The sequence below is a fragment of the Engraulis encrasicolus genome, chromosome 1 (genome assembly GCF_034702125.1).
Source record: "Engraulis encrasicolus isolate BLACKSEA-1 chromosome 1, IST_EnEncr_1.0, whole genome shotgun sequence".
Lineage (NCBI taxonomy): Eukaryota > Metazoa > Chordata > Actinopteri > Clupeiformes > Engraulidae > Engraulis > Engraulis encrasicolus.
The window spans coordinates 9,344,497-9,360,693 of NC_085857.1; the positions used below are offsets into that span (position 1 = coordinate 9,344,497).

Sequence of the window (16,197 nt, forward strand, 5' to 3'; positions counted from 1 at the left end):
GCCCCTACAGAATACAGCACACGAGCCAAATATTACTCAAATGTACTCTTAGTATCTAGGTAGTCACCAGAATCCTTACTTCTATATTACCTTTAAATAAAGGCCTAAAAGGGTGTGTACTTACAGAAATGACTTTGTGATGTAAATGCTTGAAAAAGCAATGGACAAGGCCTCCATGTCCATCATTACCACTGGTATGCCTACATTGACTATTGTGTATCATTTTTCTTTTGTTAAACATTGAATGCAGGCACTTCACTCTCAGAAATAAAGGTACGGTGAGGGGGGCTGCTCAAGATATTGAGGGGAAGACTGGGGTTGTCTATCATCACCTTGACGCTTGGGGTAACCGTGGGCACGGGTGCACAGGTGAGAACACTGCCGGTCCTGGTGATACACCTCAATGTCGCGCTGGACTAGTTTAGTTTATTTAGTTTAGTTCAACAGGGACCATGCACAATACACATTGATTACAGAAGTAAAAAGATGGTTTGTGCCAGATTATAGCTATATAGCTAATTTCCATCTGCAGTCCCTGGAAGGTTCCACTCCTAAGAGTGGAGAGTAGAGTAGAGTGCTTTTATTGTCGCTATATAAATACAGTGAGATTCTGTTCGGAAGCAACCCACAAATTAAAAGATATATTAACAGTTGATAAATAATATATAAAAGTCCATATGCATCTCACAGTATAGAGAGTCCTGAAGTATTGAGGGGGGGCAGGTGACGTATTGAGTTCAAAAGTCTAATGGCACTAGGATAGAAATTGTCCTTCATTCTCGTATGGGCGATTGGGCAGACTAGAGGTTCACTGCAGCCTTGACATGGTGGAGATCCACCTCGATGTTGTGCTGGACTCTCCTGAGAGTGGGCATCTACAGGTCCACTGAAGCCTGATAAGCCAGCCTAAATGTGAGACCGGAGTAATTTAGTCTGGCCCCGATGAACGGTACCTCCGAAGATTGTTGATGAGAACAACCTGTTGTTTTTTCAAACCGTGCCGGCGCTCTGACCAATCGGCGATCTTTGCCGTTGATGCTTTCCCAGCGGTGTTGCGAGATTCGTCGTCACTCCCTCAAAACCCCACCCGCTTTGATTCAAAACAAATCTCTGCGTTGTGGTTGGGTTTGCCAGATTCAGGGCACAGTGTTCAGAACGTTCTCAGATCCGAGGCCAGACCCACTCGCAGCTGAAATAATTTCAGCGTCCAGCGGGTGGCGCTGGTTTACCAGGCTAGGTCCACTGCAGACTTCTCTGGGACACCCGGGACACGTGCTTGTCTGTAGTCACGCTCCCACCAGTACTGGCTGCCATGACGGTGTGTGGATAGGACTCCCAAAAAAGTCTACCAATTTTTATGGTGACGACCTCCACAATGGCAGACACCAGGCAGCAGCAGCTCCACCAGATGAAAGGCTCTGGGCATGTCAATGGCAGAAACAGTGCATGGGAGTTATGGAAGCCCAGATATCCTTGATGCTTTGCTGTCAGCTGTTCTTTGTTGACCTAGTGTCCCACACTTCACTTCATTGAAAATGAATGGGGTTTCATTTCTGGTGATTTAGAATTAAACTGGTGAGTTAGCGCCAAAACGTGGCATGGAAATCTACGGGGTAAATTGAAGAGTGAAGTGTGGGACACCAGGTCAACAAAGAAGAACAGCTGACAGCAAAGCATCAAGGATATCTCCCATGTACTGTTTCTGCCATTGAACTTCAATGTTAAACGCATCATGGCCGTTATGAAGACAGAGAGAGTCCTAACCAAGTATTGAACATTGCATGTTATGTAGAAAGTACCAAATTTCAATTGATTTAATGTGACCCGAATTTTGATGAAGAAAAATGTGATTTTATTACAATATTCTAATGATGCGAATTCCCCAATTCATGGGTTTTTTGAGCTGGAAGGCAAACGTATATAAAAAGAAAAAAATGAATGATTGGAATAGTTAACAAACTGGGCCATGAATCTACAATCCATGACGGTTTAACATTATTGATGGAATTATGGAAATAAATCAACTTTTTCATGCTATTCTAATAAAAAGGCCTGGAGCTGTAGCTTCGGTTGTGTGGCAATGTTGGCACATTGTCGTGCTCCCATCTGGCTGCAGACGAGGCCTTGCGGGTAGCCCAGTGGTTGGACGATTGAGGTTTGCTTTGTACCTCAAAAGGCTCTTCCCGCAGTTCTTGGAGGAAAGACTCTCTCCTGACAGTGGGCATCTACAGGTCCACTGCAGACTTCTCTGGGACACCCGGGACACGTGCTTGCCTCCAGCCACACTCCCACCAGTACTGGCTGCGATGATGGTGTGTGGATACGACTCCCAAAAAAGTCATCATATTTTAGTGGTGACGACCTCCACAATGTCTGTATGAGCAATGTCTACGTCCATACTGTCTATGTCCATGTATGAGTACTGTCTATGTCTATACTGTCTATGTCCTTACCTAGATTAGTCTATGTCTGCATGGGAGAGCAAGAAACGCAATTTCAAATTCTTTGTATGACCAGTGCATGTAAAGAAATTGACAATAAACTTGACTTGACTTGACTTGACTTGACAATAGCAGACAACAGCCTGCTGTCATCTTTTGCCAGCAGGTGTAGTACCAGAGGAAAGGCGCAAGGCACGATCTTCCTCAGCCTGTGCAATGCATACTGCATACTGGGCCATCCACACCGCCGCTGGATGGGAGTACGCAGCGTGTGTGAACATGGTCGGCCTCAATGATAGTAAAGGGGGGGGGGGGTGCTCAAAATCATGAGGCGAAGTCTGGGGTTGTCCATCATGACCTTCACACTTGAGGTAAGCCTGTCCGTCAGCACGTCGGTATAGGTGTGCAGGTGTAAGACACCTATTGGGTGCGTGCTGGCGTCGGTACTGTCTGATGGAGGGGCCAAATGATTCGATGTGGTCCGTTATTGGACCACTGTTCAATTTGTTTGCCGGGGACTGCCTTCCTCTTCTGCTTTTAGAGGAAAGAACCGCATCCAGGCTCTCTGACTGCTTTTTTTATTTAAATCGCCTTGCACACCTCGGGACTGTCCATATTCATCCTTAAGGTTTGCGGGGGATTGCCTTCCTCTTCTGCTTTTAGAGGAGACAACCGCATTTCTTGTCCTGTCTTATATCCATAGAATATTTTGGTGTAGAATCAATGTTTAGTCCAAGCAAGGGTTATTGGCTAGCTCAGTGCAGTTATCATTCCTGGCTAATCCAGCTCCCCAAAATGTAAACAAAACGTGAATGAATGCACGTCATCTGTTTCATCAGGGGGTGTTCCCGTTTCCTTCAACGACGGACTGATGCTGTAGACTCATTTTTTTGTGTTGGCTAATGTAGCCTATTTATTCACGAACTCTGTTTACCAGGCCTATTTTAACATATTAGTACATCATAGGGCCTATATTGTAATTATTATTATTATTAGTAGTAGTAGTAGTAGTAGTAGTATGTTTTTCTGTAATGTTTATAGTTCAGGTATGTGTATGTCTAAGAATAGAATGAATACAATGATTTGTCATTTTAACTACTCGTGGCATATACAATTTACTCATCACTACACAGTTTGGATGTCACTAGTACCCTCGTATTAAAGTAAGTCTGCAGTACATGTTTTGTTTCACGTCATGAAAAGAACATACGAGTAAGTGCGATTAATTAGATGAATTAATTACAAATTCTGTAATTAATTCCAGGGTTCCCACGGGTCATGGAATTTCTGGAATATCATGGAATTTCATAAATATTTTTCCAGTCATGGAAAGTCATGGAATTTTACAATTTTACATGCACAGTCATGGAATATCATGGAATTTTCTTAACAGATGTGTAGAAGCAAAAACTTTTTTGTTTGGTGTATAACTTTATTTCTTACTGGTAATACTACAACACTTTGCCAGAGACGGTTTGGTTTCGCGCTGTAATGTGCAACAATCTAGAATGAAATGAGCCCACCCAAGTCTGGCGGTGGCTCGGCATCGTCTCTGTTTTCACACTTTTTAAAACGTTTTCACATTTTTTTACGGAAGTGGTCATGGAAATTTTGTTTTTTGGGTCTGGAAAGTCATGGAAAATCAGGGAATTTTATATCTGAATTAGAGTGGGAACCCTGTAATTCGATTTTTTTTTTTATCTACTGACAGCCCTAGTTTATTTATTTTTTGAATATCCACACGTTCAAATCTCTGTAAAGTAGTGTTAAATGTGTTCCTGAGGGTCTAAGCCAGTATGATGATGGATGATGTGAGGTGACCTAATAACAGTGATGTACCCGAACGCGTTCAATGAACGAAAGTTCATGAACGAGTTCATATTTTGAGCGAACGTGAACTGAACGGACAGTATTTTCTAGATGATGAACGAACTATGAACGCGTTCATCTGGAGCGTGAACGTGAACGTTCATTAGTTCTTCATTCCGTTCATTCCGTAGTTACCAGATTTCATTAATATTCCTGCAGAAACCGCTACTGAACACAATGTCAGAGAGTCTAATATTATTTCTTATCCATTCTCTCTGACAGCGTCAGACACCATTCTCTCCGACTGTCTTAAGTCTCGTGCAAAGAGGCGGGACCAAGCAAACAGCAGGCATCGCTCTACTTTAAGTCAGAGCGGCCAGCAACCAGCCAGCAGTGTGCGAGTTTTCTGATTTCCGGTGACTTTTTAGATTAACGCCTCTAGCGACCGTCTTCTGGGCGTTTGGAATAAGTGTGGAGTGCTCTCGCTTCACTATTTAAGTTAAAATGCGCCGCACGCAGCACCAACAACAAGAGAAAGCTGCCTGCTGGCATGTTGCAGGATGGCAAATTTTGCGCATGAGACAGAGAACAACAGTGCAGGAAAACGTTAGTCCACGCACCCGATTTAAGTCCAGTCCATACAGTAACAGAAAAGAAGTGAAATCGCTCAGCACACAGTGTCTAAACAACAAACACTCTAAAGGACTACTAGGCCTACTGATAAACCACTCTTAATGCAAAACTAAAATACAGTAGACTAATATCTAACAATCTCATTGTTAAAAACTAATTTAGGCTTTAGGCCTACACTTTTTTTCAACATGGGGGGTGAGCTGTGAACTGAACAATGAACTAGTAGAAAATGTACTTTCCCAACACTGCAGAAAACACAGTTAAGGACTATAGGCCTACTCTCTATTACTACTAATAATAAACCGCTGCTCTAATGCACAAATAAAATACTGTTAGGCCTATATCCAGCAATGTCATTGTTAACACTAATTAACCCATTAAATAATGGCTATCATTGGATCATTTATAGGCCTATGGGCTTTGTCAATGAATTTTGATTTTTATTATTTTTTGGGGGGGGGGGGATGAACTGAAATGAACTAGTTCATTTATTTTGTGAACTATGAATGAACTAGTTCATTTTGAAAAAAATATGAACTATGAACGAACTAGTTCATTCTGAGAGCTGTGAACTTGAACTTGAACTAGTTCACGTACAAAATGAACTTTCCCAACATTGCCTAATAAAGGGTTGTACTTTAAGCTGTGTGGAGTTATTTTTCACTAAGCAACCTCAATACTGCTTTCAATAAAGGTGTCGGTAGTGTACAAACTGTAGTAAACATTTATTTGGTTGTTTCTTTGTCTTAATACCTGATCAAAATGTGTGTGCATTACATTAAATTGACTTTTGACTTGGTTTTTATCCTGGAAAGATAATTTGGTGATACAAGCTTTCGCTATAGCATTATTTACAAATGTATTAAATGTAAAAAAAAAAAAAAAAAATAAATTGTCACACTCATGTGAAGGGTTCCCTGCCAGATTATTTCTACCATAGATTATCTATTGTCAATTAATAGGAAACGCTCATTGGTAGGCAACAGAAATGAACCAGAGATCCGTTCTTCAGACTCATTGCATGCAAGCAATTTTGACTATGTTTCATCTCATGGTAAAATTAATCTACCGGTGACCTTGACAAAGAAACTAATAGTAGCCCATCACCATGTTTCATTCTATGCAGGGAATTCTTAGCAAAGTGGAAAGAGCAGATATTAGTGAGAAATATATGTGAAGTAATTTCAAAGCGCAATTGGCTACTTTCTTTGAGGGGAAAAAAGCAATTTAGTGGGCTATTTTTTCAATGTTTTCTGATGGCCTTTTTTGACAGCTGGACATCGAAGACAGCCCAGTCTAGAATCTATCCTGGATAAATGTAAGCTTAAGGGCCATCAGAAAACATGTAGTGCAGCAAATACCTCCAACAATCTTTCACTTGGTGATACAAGCATCAAATTTGGTTCAGAGGTGCTTCAGACCCTACTCTTTTAGAAAAGGTCGCTATCCAGGTGAAAAAACAAAATGGCGGCCATTTTACAAGATGGCCGCCATGCAGATATTAATTAGCAACTGAAACAAGCACTGGAATTGTCATATATACTCCTTAGACACACTTCTTTTGAAAAGGCATGCAGGCCAATTGAAATCCAAGATGGCCATCCATTTTCCTAGATGGCCACAATACATATTATTGGAATCGGTTATTTTATGGGACAAAAAGGGCACTACTGTTACGGAGCTGACAAAAGCGTGAAACTTTGCACGATGCTTCCTTAGGACCCCCTCAATGATTTAAGCCTAGGAGCCCAAGTGAAATGCTCAATTTTCATATCAATCAAGTGAATAATACATGTACATATCATGTGTCAGCTTGGATTATCTACCTCTATAAGGTCATTACAAAATAAAATATATATTGATTTGTGTTCAGATATGTATATCTCAAGTCCTAAGTGTACTGTGGAGTGATAGGGGCCTTAATGCTTAGGAAATTATGAATAATCAATGTGCAATACACCATACAGTATATTGACAAATACTTTATGTATTGTATGTATTAGCAAAATGGTTTTCTGGTCTACTTTGTGCTTAAACTTAGATGACATGTTGGCTACCTAACCACTTAATTTATTGATTGCTTGTTATTTTTTTATTTGTGCGTGTGGTCCTTTGTTTAAAACATATCTGCCTGCCTTCCCTCTCTCACACACTCAAGTCTTTCAAAAACTTTAAACAACAGCATGTGGAAATGCCATTGGCTATGGAGGGATACAGCTGTCAAAGTAGCCTACAAGTCATCAAGACTATACTGTCCTGTACTGTGGCGTAGTGTACTCTGCTATACTGTACTGTACTGTACTGTACTACTGTACTGTACTGTAATGTGATATACCACACTGTACTGTACTGCACCGTACTATATGCTACTGTACTTTTACTTTACTGTACTGCACCGTACTGTTGTATGCTACTGTACTGTACTGCACTGTACTGTATGCTACTGTACTGTACTGTACTATACTCTACTGTACTGTAATGTACTGTACTATACTGCTCCGTACTGTACTGCAATGTGATGTTACCGAAATGCCAAAAACCCAATCTCGGCTAATATTAAAGGGAATAAGAATGTTTAAACATATTCTGGGAGGGAAATTGAGTTAGATTTTAGCTGTAGTTATTCCCCCGTGTTCACTCAAGATTTTAGTTTTTTTCCGTGAAATTTCACAAAAAAGGGCCCCTGTGACCATATGCGACCCTGAAGGACCTTAGGCTGATATGGGACATATCAAAAGAAAGGAATATTAATTGGGTTGATGAATTTTCTCACACATTCTTGCTATATAGGTGCCTTTTGACAACCTCAGTGAGTTTCAGAAAGATTGCTTACATTTTAAGAGGTTTATTACAAAATGTTTATTTTTGGCTGATGTTACCAAAATGCCGAACTATGGACAGTCATTGCCCTTTGGAACACCTTGAAAATATATATTATTTAAATGCCTTTTCTGAAAACTGAAAGAGTAGCCCCAAAGAGAAAAAGACCCAAGAAAGCTTGCCCTGTTGAGGGATGTGGGGCCCGTGTGGTGCACCTCACCCGCCACCTCAGGGGGACACACAAGTGGACAGATGAGAAGGCCAGAAACGCTATACTGTCCTTTGGACTTCGGAAGGGTCTGTCTGTGAAGGACAACCGTAAATATGAGACTTGCCCAATGCATGGCTGCGGCAGGTCCGTGAAACGCCTGGCCCAGCATCTCCGCCTCCTCGTTCATGGGCCTCAAGAGAAGACAAGGATCCTGCAGCGGAACTGGGGCCTCAGTATAAGGCCTATATGAAATGGCTCCTTTCTGTGGATGGTGGGTCGAAATCAAAAAAGTCAGCCACTCAGAATGCCAGGCAGGTGGAGACAATTTTGTCTATGGCTCCCCTCAAGGCAGACGACATCCGAACGCACTTCCTGGAAGAGTACTGCCCCAGGAACAAATTCCTACCATCAAATCTTACCTGGCCAGCTTGAAAATGTACCTAAAATATATTAAAGCAACTCAGGAGATGACGGAGGAAGTCCGTGCATTGACTAAAATTGACGAGTCGTGCTCAAATTGGCAAAATTCCCTAAAGAAATCCCAAAACAAACGAAGACAGGAAAAGATAGAGCAAGATATTCAAAAATTAATTACTCCAGAAGACATTAAGTGCTTCAAGGACAGCAAAATGGCAGCCGAGGCCACAAAGATTCTAAAGACAACAGACAACCTGACCCTGACCGAATATGTGCTGGTTCGTGACTTTTTAATGGCGAGCATAGTATTAAGAAATGCAAACCGCACTGGTGTGCTCTCCAACATGACAGTCGAGGAGCTGGAAGAGGGGGTCCGAAGGTCAGAGGTGGTGGTGCTTTCTGTCAAGGACCACAAGACGGCACATCTCTCAGGACCAGCGAAAGTGGTGATGACGACCGAGCTCTACCAGTGGCTGACCATTTTCAAGACTCACATCTGACCACAGGTCCAGCCAGAGCAAAGCAACTTGTTTCTGTCCTGGCAAGGGAAGGCTCTGGAGAGTGGGCAGGTGAGCAGGGCTGTCCAGTCCAGCTGACAGAAGGCTGGCCTGTCTGGACAGTTCACTTGCACTTTAATGTGAAAGACAGCTGTGACGACCGTATACAAGCACCAACCAGAGCAAAAACAAAATCTTTCGGACCTCCTTGCACATCAGACAGCAACGGGTGCCAAACACTATCGGTAAGTTGAAGTTACATAGTAAATGACCTACTGCATATTTCCATAGTTCTAGCATGTCTAATAGCCATTGCTTTTCTATGTCTTCCATATGTCTTACAGACAGGAAACTGCTGTGGAGACATCAAATGCCCTCAGCAACTTGCTGCACTTAGAGGAGGGAGGCAGCCCCCCTGCTCCGCCCACCAGAACAGGAGGAGATGCGGGATTTCGGTGACATCATAAAATTTCAATTCGCTGCAAAATACACACAATTAAGGTTACAACAAAAACAAACCCTTTTAACCACATGGAATGTTTTGCAATAATGGCACAGGCAAGATTTCTGGAACAGGACTGTTGTTTGTGTTCCATGCAATGCGTGAGGAAATGTAGGTTATGTCGGACTGGTACACAATAATGTCTACTTCACCTCAAACAATAACGTGTCTCTAGTCTACCACTTATAAAAGCACTAAAACATAACCTACCACGGCAGAGAGATTAATGTTTACAGCATGCAAACACTGTTCATATTTTTTAGTAGATCTGCTCTGCTGAGCAACAGGTGTAGAGGCGAAGTGACTGGAGGGCAGTCTGAAAGCATCTGTCAACCGAATGCTATGGTGAAGCGCATCCCCAAACCCCAAATCCATATTTTGAGAATAGATTAACGTGCGATATTTTCTTTGTCGCGCGATAAGAGTCTCACATTATCGCAGCACGTTAACGCTGATAACGACCCACCACTAAAAGCAATATATTAAAGGTGGGATAGGAGATGTTTTTCTGGCACATTTTTTACCATATCATCTGAAAAACTCCTCATGACGCCATAGCACCCATTAAAATAGAGTGTTTGGGAAAAAAACGAAATCTTTTGGTCCAGTGTAGAGGGCGTAGTCAGAAGAAAACGGCAACCAATAGAAGTAATACTCATCATCACTTCTATTGGTTTCTGACACGTCCATCAACCGCCAGCACTCACCCCTCCTCCCTGCGCGTTCACCGACTCGTGAACTTGACCGACCCCGCCCCCATTATTCATGCGCACGCGACGAGGCTCATCATCACTCGGCTAGTAGCAAGGTAACGAGAGTTAGCAGCAGGCTGAGCTACTTGGAAACTTTGGTGGCTTTTGCAGAGCTACAGGAAGAACTTTAGCTTTTGGAACACTGGACTAACCATGTCAGGATAACATACTCCCTTGGATTATCATCGGACTCGCAAGACCAGACTCCAACACGGGCTGAAAATTGGACATGGGACCTGACACTCTTGGACACAGATGTCGGCTACGGCAGCGGCTTCAAATACGCTTTGGTGACCATATTTCTAATCGAGAGGTGAGGTAACATATTTGTCTGTATAATATTTTGTGAATTGGTTTAGGACACAGTGGTGTCTTTTTTTAAGCAAGTATAGTATCCATTGAGAGGGGTCAGAGGATTAGGTCAAGCTCCAACATGTAAGCTTATAGCTGCTACCTTGCTTAACATAGCTGCTACCTTAATCGCGTTATTTTTGGTGTTTTTTTCCCCCCTGTGGCATTTATTCTGTGCACATAAACACGTTTTCAGAATTGCTCTGTGCAACTCAGACGGTTACTCTTGTGTGTTTTGCTACTAGTTGTGCGAACGAGCCAGACAAACCAGCTGGGAGGACGGAAGCACCCCTTCTCCACCTGCGTTCAGTAACTACGGATTCATCCCGTGGTAAGTAACCTACCATGTTTACGCACACATTACTTTGACCAGCAAAGCCCATGTCTTTCTAGTGGTTTACAAAAATATATCGTTTGCATGTTTTGCTTTGCCTCTGGGTACATACGTCTCTGTTGTATGACGCTGGTAATAGTAGCAAGCACAATCACAACCTGTTCGCCGCTCCAGCATTGCAAAATAGATTGCCTTTGGGTTTTCAAATGTTTACAATGTCAACGACATCAGCGAGTTAACAACATTACACCCACAATCATGTACATTGTGGGTGTAATGTTGTTAACTCGCTGATGTCGTTTTTGAGAAGACAGTAGTTTTGCATTTGATAAATACCACCTAATGACCATGACGGCTACATAGCAGATCTTTATTGTGATGGCTACACTGAATGATCACATGGAGATGCCGGTACATTATTTGTTTTTACCCTGGTTATATTGAAATGTTCTGCTTTGTCCATTGCAAGGTTGTGGTGTTTTCCATAGCTGTTCCTTGATCCTGTATCACAACATATCAAGGCTGCCAAGTAAATGAAGAATGAATCACTGCACACTGGTAGTTTATTTTATTCATGTTTGTGGGTGTAATTTCGTCCAGTTGCAGATACTACTATCCTTTTTGGAATGATCTGCCTTTGAAAAACAATGGTTCTATCTGACAAAAGCGAACAGATCCTGTAGTTGTAATTGATGCACTAAATCAGTGTTTCTCAACCTTTTTTTTAGGCGAGGCACCCTTTCAATTCATGAAAAATTTCAAGGCACCCCAAACCAACAAGCCGTAATATAGCATCACATCCATACCACACAAGCTTAGAAAAGTAACACATTTGGAGACACACAACCTAGTCGCACGACCTACGTTCAAAGTTGCAGCTGGGGTGACCAATATTTACTTTATTGTGCGTAAATGGCGGATCAAAGATTCCACTGACTAACATTAACTTTGACAAATATGTTTTATGTTATATCATTTATTTATCAGCCACGTTTCCGCGGCACCCCTGAGGGGGCCCTACGGCACCCCAGGGTGCCCCGGCACCTCTGTTGAGAAACACTGCACTAAATTATCTTATTCCTATGTGAGCGCGCACGCGCTATAGTTTTCAATTCAACACACTGGGACACTTTTCAGTCTTTGAGGTTGCTGGAATCAACACAGACTACCTCCATTCACCTTATCAGTACACTTTGCATGTTTTTTGTATACTTGTCCCCTTTGTGTATTGCTGCTAATCTTTCTATTTCTAGGTTCTGTTGGTTGCATGCATATTGTGCCAGATGCTTTATCTGTCTATGGTCTAAGCATGGGCTCTGTGCTAATATGCAATTTGTGCTCTTTCTTCCCTCAGGTCAACAGCAGACAGGGTCCTTCCACAACCACATACTTATGCCAGTAAAAGCTACAGCTTTTCTCCTCCGATCCAAGAAGCCTGGACTGCAGTCACCATCTCAACACACCAACCAAGAGAAAGGCGGATGGCTCAATTCAGTATGTAGTTCTGCAAATATTCTCAAAGGTCTTCACAGCCCCCCATGGTGCTGAATGCATTTACATTTATTTTTGTAAGGTAAAAACAATGCTGATTACAGAACATAACTTGGGCCATGAATGAAATTTGAGGTAGCAGCCAGCCATCACCTGATGGTGAGAGGTGGTCCTAAGATCAGAGAGAAGCAGGTTGAAATCCCATCCTTACCTCTCCCTACCTACACCTCCATCCACAGTCCACTTTGGTCCTGGGACTGTAGCCAACACCCTGTAAAACCCTGCTGTGTAATTTGATGTAATGTAGCCCTAATATAGTCTAACACATTGCTTGTTTCAGATATGGAAAATTGCACAATAAAAGTTCCAAGACATGAAGGCTGCATACTGTGAACGTCAACCTTCAGGGCACCGTCCTGCGCAGAAGACTTTCTACCCTAAGAGGGATGGCTGACCGCAGACACTCACAACCAGGTGAGCCCAGATAAAGGAGTTATTTTTGGTGTCCCTGCCCCAACAACCCAGGTTACATACATTTAAAATGTCACTGGAGCTACTGTCAGATATGTGATTTCTAATTCTGTTTATCTTTTTACAGCACAGACGCCTCCAACCTCAGACTAGGCCCTTCACAGTTGCTGCACTTACCCACCTTCCCCGAGTTTTTGTGTGGTAATGACATGTAAATATAGTATAAAGTAATGTATCTAGTGTCATGTGTAATACATTGTTTAAATTGCCCATACGTTTCAATGACGGTAAATATTGGTGGACACAATTTGACTGTGTGGCTTTTTTTTAAATTCATTCTCTGACTGAAAATGCATGGTTACATAATTTATATATTCCACAAGACCACAATCAGAAGATTATTTGACAGGTTGCATTTATTTTCTATGTATGAAAAAACAACAACAAGACAAACGTGGTTCCAAACCAAAAAGGTGACATGTATAAATGTACAGATGAATGCTCCTACAGATAATGGAAAAATAATAAAACTCTGCACATTGCCGGTTTGTGTGTTTTATACCGTACTCTGTATAAACCTTTTATATTGCTCTAGGGCAGTGTTTCTCAACAGGGGTGCCGGGGCACCCTGGGGTGCCGCAGGCCCCCCTCAGGGGTGCCGCGGAAAAGTGGCTGATAAATAAATTATGTCATAATATAATACATATTTGTCTAAATTGATAAGTTGATGTTAGTCAGTGGAATCTTTCATCTCCCATGTACGCACAATAAAGTAAATATAGGTCGCCCCAGTCAGCTGCAACTTCGAACGTAGGTCGTGTGACGTCTCTCAATGTGTTACTTTTCTGAGCTTGTATCGGATGCGATGCCATGTTATGGCTTGTTGGTTTGGGGTGCCTTAAAATTTTTCATGAAATGAAAGGGTGCCTCGCCTTCAAAAAGGTTGGGAAACACTGCTCTAGTGGAGCAGGGTAACACTGGCTAATCCTGGGTATTGTACTGTGTATTACAACGTCAACCCTGTTCAAGTGCCCCATACTGTCTGTAGACTGCATGCCTGAAGAGTCCGTTTCTCTCACCTGGTCCTACATCAGCCCAAAGTCTTCCATCAAAACTGAGAACACCACAGCATTTCCTTTCAATGTTCATGGGCATCTCCTTACAGATTGCGCAGAGGCGCCAGGTTGGTTGTGCTACTAGGCTGTGGCTGAGGACCAGATGTCATGTGCCAGGTCGAACAACAGGGCACGCTGCAGTAACCGATGGGATTGCTTCAAATTCAATGATTGAATCAAGGCCTGCAAAGCAATAAATACATTTTATGTAGTGCATTTTCTATTTGATGATGGGGACTAAACAACTCTATTGACAATAAGACCAACATGGACATAAGCAATCATTATTGTGTATATAAATAAAGATGTGCCAATTGTATGCATACAACGTTTTGCAGTCAATTTCTTACAAACTGGTGTTGTGCCAGGGGTTACACAGATGTATGAAGTAGATGGGCTTTTATGGATGTACTTGAACTACCACTGGTGTTGTGTACCTACAACCATGTAATATCACACTACTACTCATAGGAGTAGAAATATTGTAATGGTTATCACAACAGGTGTGCTCGTGTAGCCTACTCGATATAGAGTACATCTGTTGTGATAACATCCATTACAATACTTACACATCTGGAGGAATACAGCAGGACATAATGTTATTGAGGGATGAATGTACATCCTTACAGTTAGCAGGGCGTCAATTCTGTTGGAGTCTTCCTAATCAATATCCCCGACCTCTGCTGCGTCTATCTTCCTCCTCTTCCATCTCTGGTCATCGGTCCTACTGGGCTGTTAGGTCGTTATGATTGTGATGGGCCAGGAAAGTCAGAGCTGGAGCTCTCGTGGTCGTGGAAGGTCTAAAGCATATGAAAATATCGTCAGCCAAAACAATTTCATTAGCGTTGATCAGTCCGGTTGTTTTTCTTTACTCCCTCTGTTCCTGTGTCTGCGCGTGCGACAATCCAAGTGAAATCTCCCCGTAAGATTCGTACATAACTGACGTCCTTGCCTAAAACACTACGGATTGTGGTGTCGGGTATATATAAATACAATAGTAAAATGCATATTGCTGTACACATCTGTCAAAATAAATCCATGTGTCAGTACTGTAGCTGGCTACTGTCTAGGGATGACGGTATCTGCCATTAGTGTCAGGAAGTTAGAATGAGATATCTAAGTAACACGTATCAAGTCAAGTTCAATAACAGTATAGGCCTACATCTACTGTCATCAATATTTCTTGAAATGGCAACCATGACGGCCTGTGCGTTTATTGTGATGTTGAACATTCTTACCGTAGCCGGAGACAGTGCCATGGCTGGAAGTTAGCTTGGCTAATCGATTTGTCGTGGCTTCTAGACCCGCCTCGTGAGCTCTCGTGGGTTCCCGGGATAATCCGAACACTTGACAGACTGCATGCGCGTTCATGTGTTTTGAAGGCGTGGCTTTGAGGGGAGGGCTGAAGGGAGAGGCGGGCTGTGTATTTTCAAAAATATAGCTCACAGGAACCGTTTTTCAAAGATCTCCAACCCTACCTTTAACGACGGCGTGAGCGACCTACGCACTGGTTTTCGGCTGACCTGCAACTCATTCCACACCCTCATGGATGCAATAGGGAGGGGGGGAGGCAGACCACGGATGGGAGCGTGACAGTGGGTTTTGTTTTGTTTTTTTTTGGCTGGTATGTGGGACCTCCTACATGGTTGTGTCCCACGCCTTTGATATCCACAGTCCACAGGGCGGTCCATAACAGCAGCAACAGGATTGTGGGCCTGCTGCAAAGAGTCATCCGGCACCCAACCAGTTGCCAGTCATATGCGTGGGATCGACCATACTTGGACGTGTTGTGGGCAGCATAGATGGGTCACACATTCGGGTGACCCCCCCACCCAAGAAAATGCGGATTGTTATTCTAACAGGAGGCTTTTATCATTCGATACAACTGCAGGCAGTGTGTGACCACACGACCAAGTTCTTGGATGTCTGTGTGGGGTGGCCTGGGTCGGTGCATAATACCAGGGTGCTGAAAAACAGCCCCCTCTTCTTGGAGAGGAGGTACCCTCTGGCGGGGTACTACCTCATTGGGGATGGGGGGTACCCCTGCCTGATGCAGCTTTTAGAAGACCATTGCAGAACCCCGTGGAGGCAGCAGAGCCCTCTCACAGGCAAGTCAAGTGGTGGAGAGATCTTTTGGCGTTCTGAAGGTCAGGTGGAGGTGCATTTTCACCAAGGCCCTAGAAGTTGACATTAATTTTGTGCCAAAAGTAATCACCTGCTGCACCATCCTGCACAATATCTGTCTGAGCCAGGGCGGTGTTCTGGAGCCGGAGGAAGGGGGCCCACCGGAGGACGAGGAGCCTGATGATCCTGAGGAGGAAGCAGAGGATGTGTGGGGGGCAGAGCTCGATGG

The 16,197-nt window shown here is 43.0% G+C and overlaps 1 long non-coding RNA gene across 1 annotated transcript; it reads right to left on the minus strand.

Moving 5' to 3' along the window:
- Positions 1-13,971: 13,971 nt before the first annotated feature.
- Positions 13,972-15,322, minus strand: LOC134447095 (uncharacterized). Its single transcript, XR_010034567.1, has 3 exons — positions 15,083-15,322; positions 14,472-14,644; positions 13,972-14,027 (listed from the first exon to the last, which is right to left on the minus strand). It is a non-coding gene; the product is annotated as an uncharacterized LOC134447095 (long non-coding RNA).
- Between the last annotated feature and the right edge of the window lie 875 nt (positions 15,323-16,197).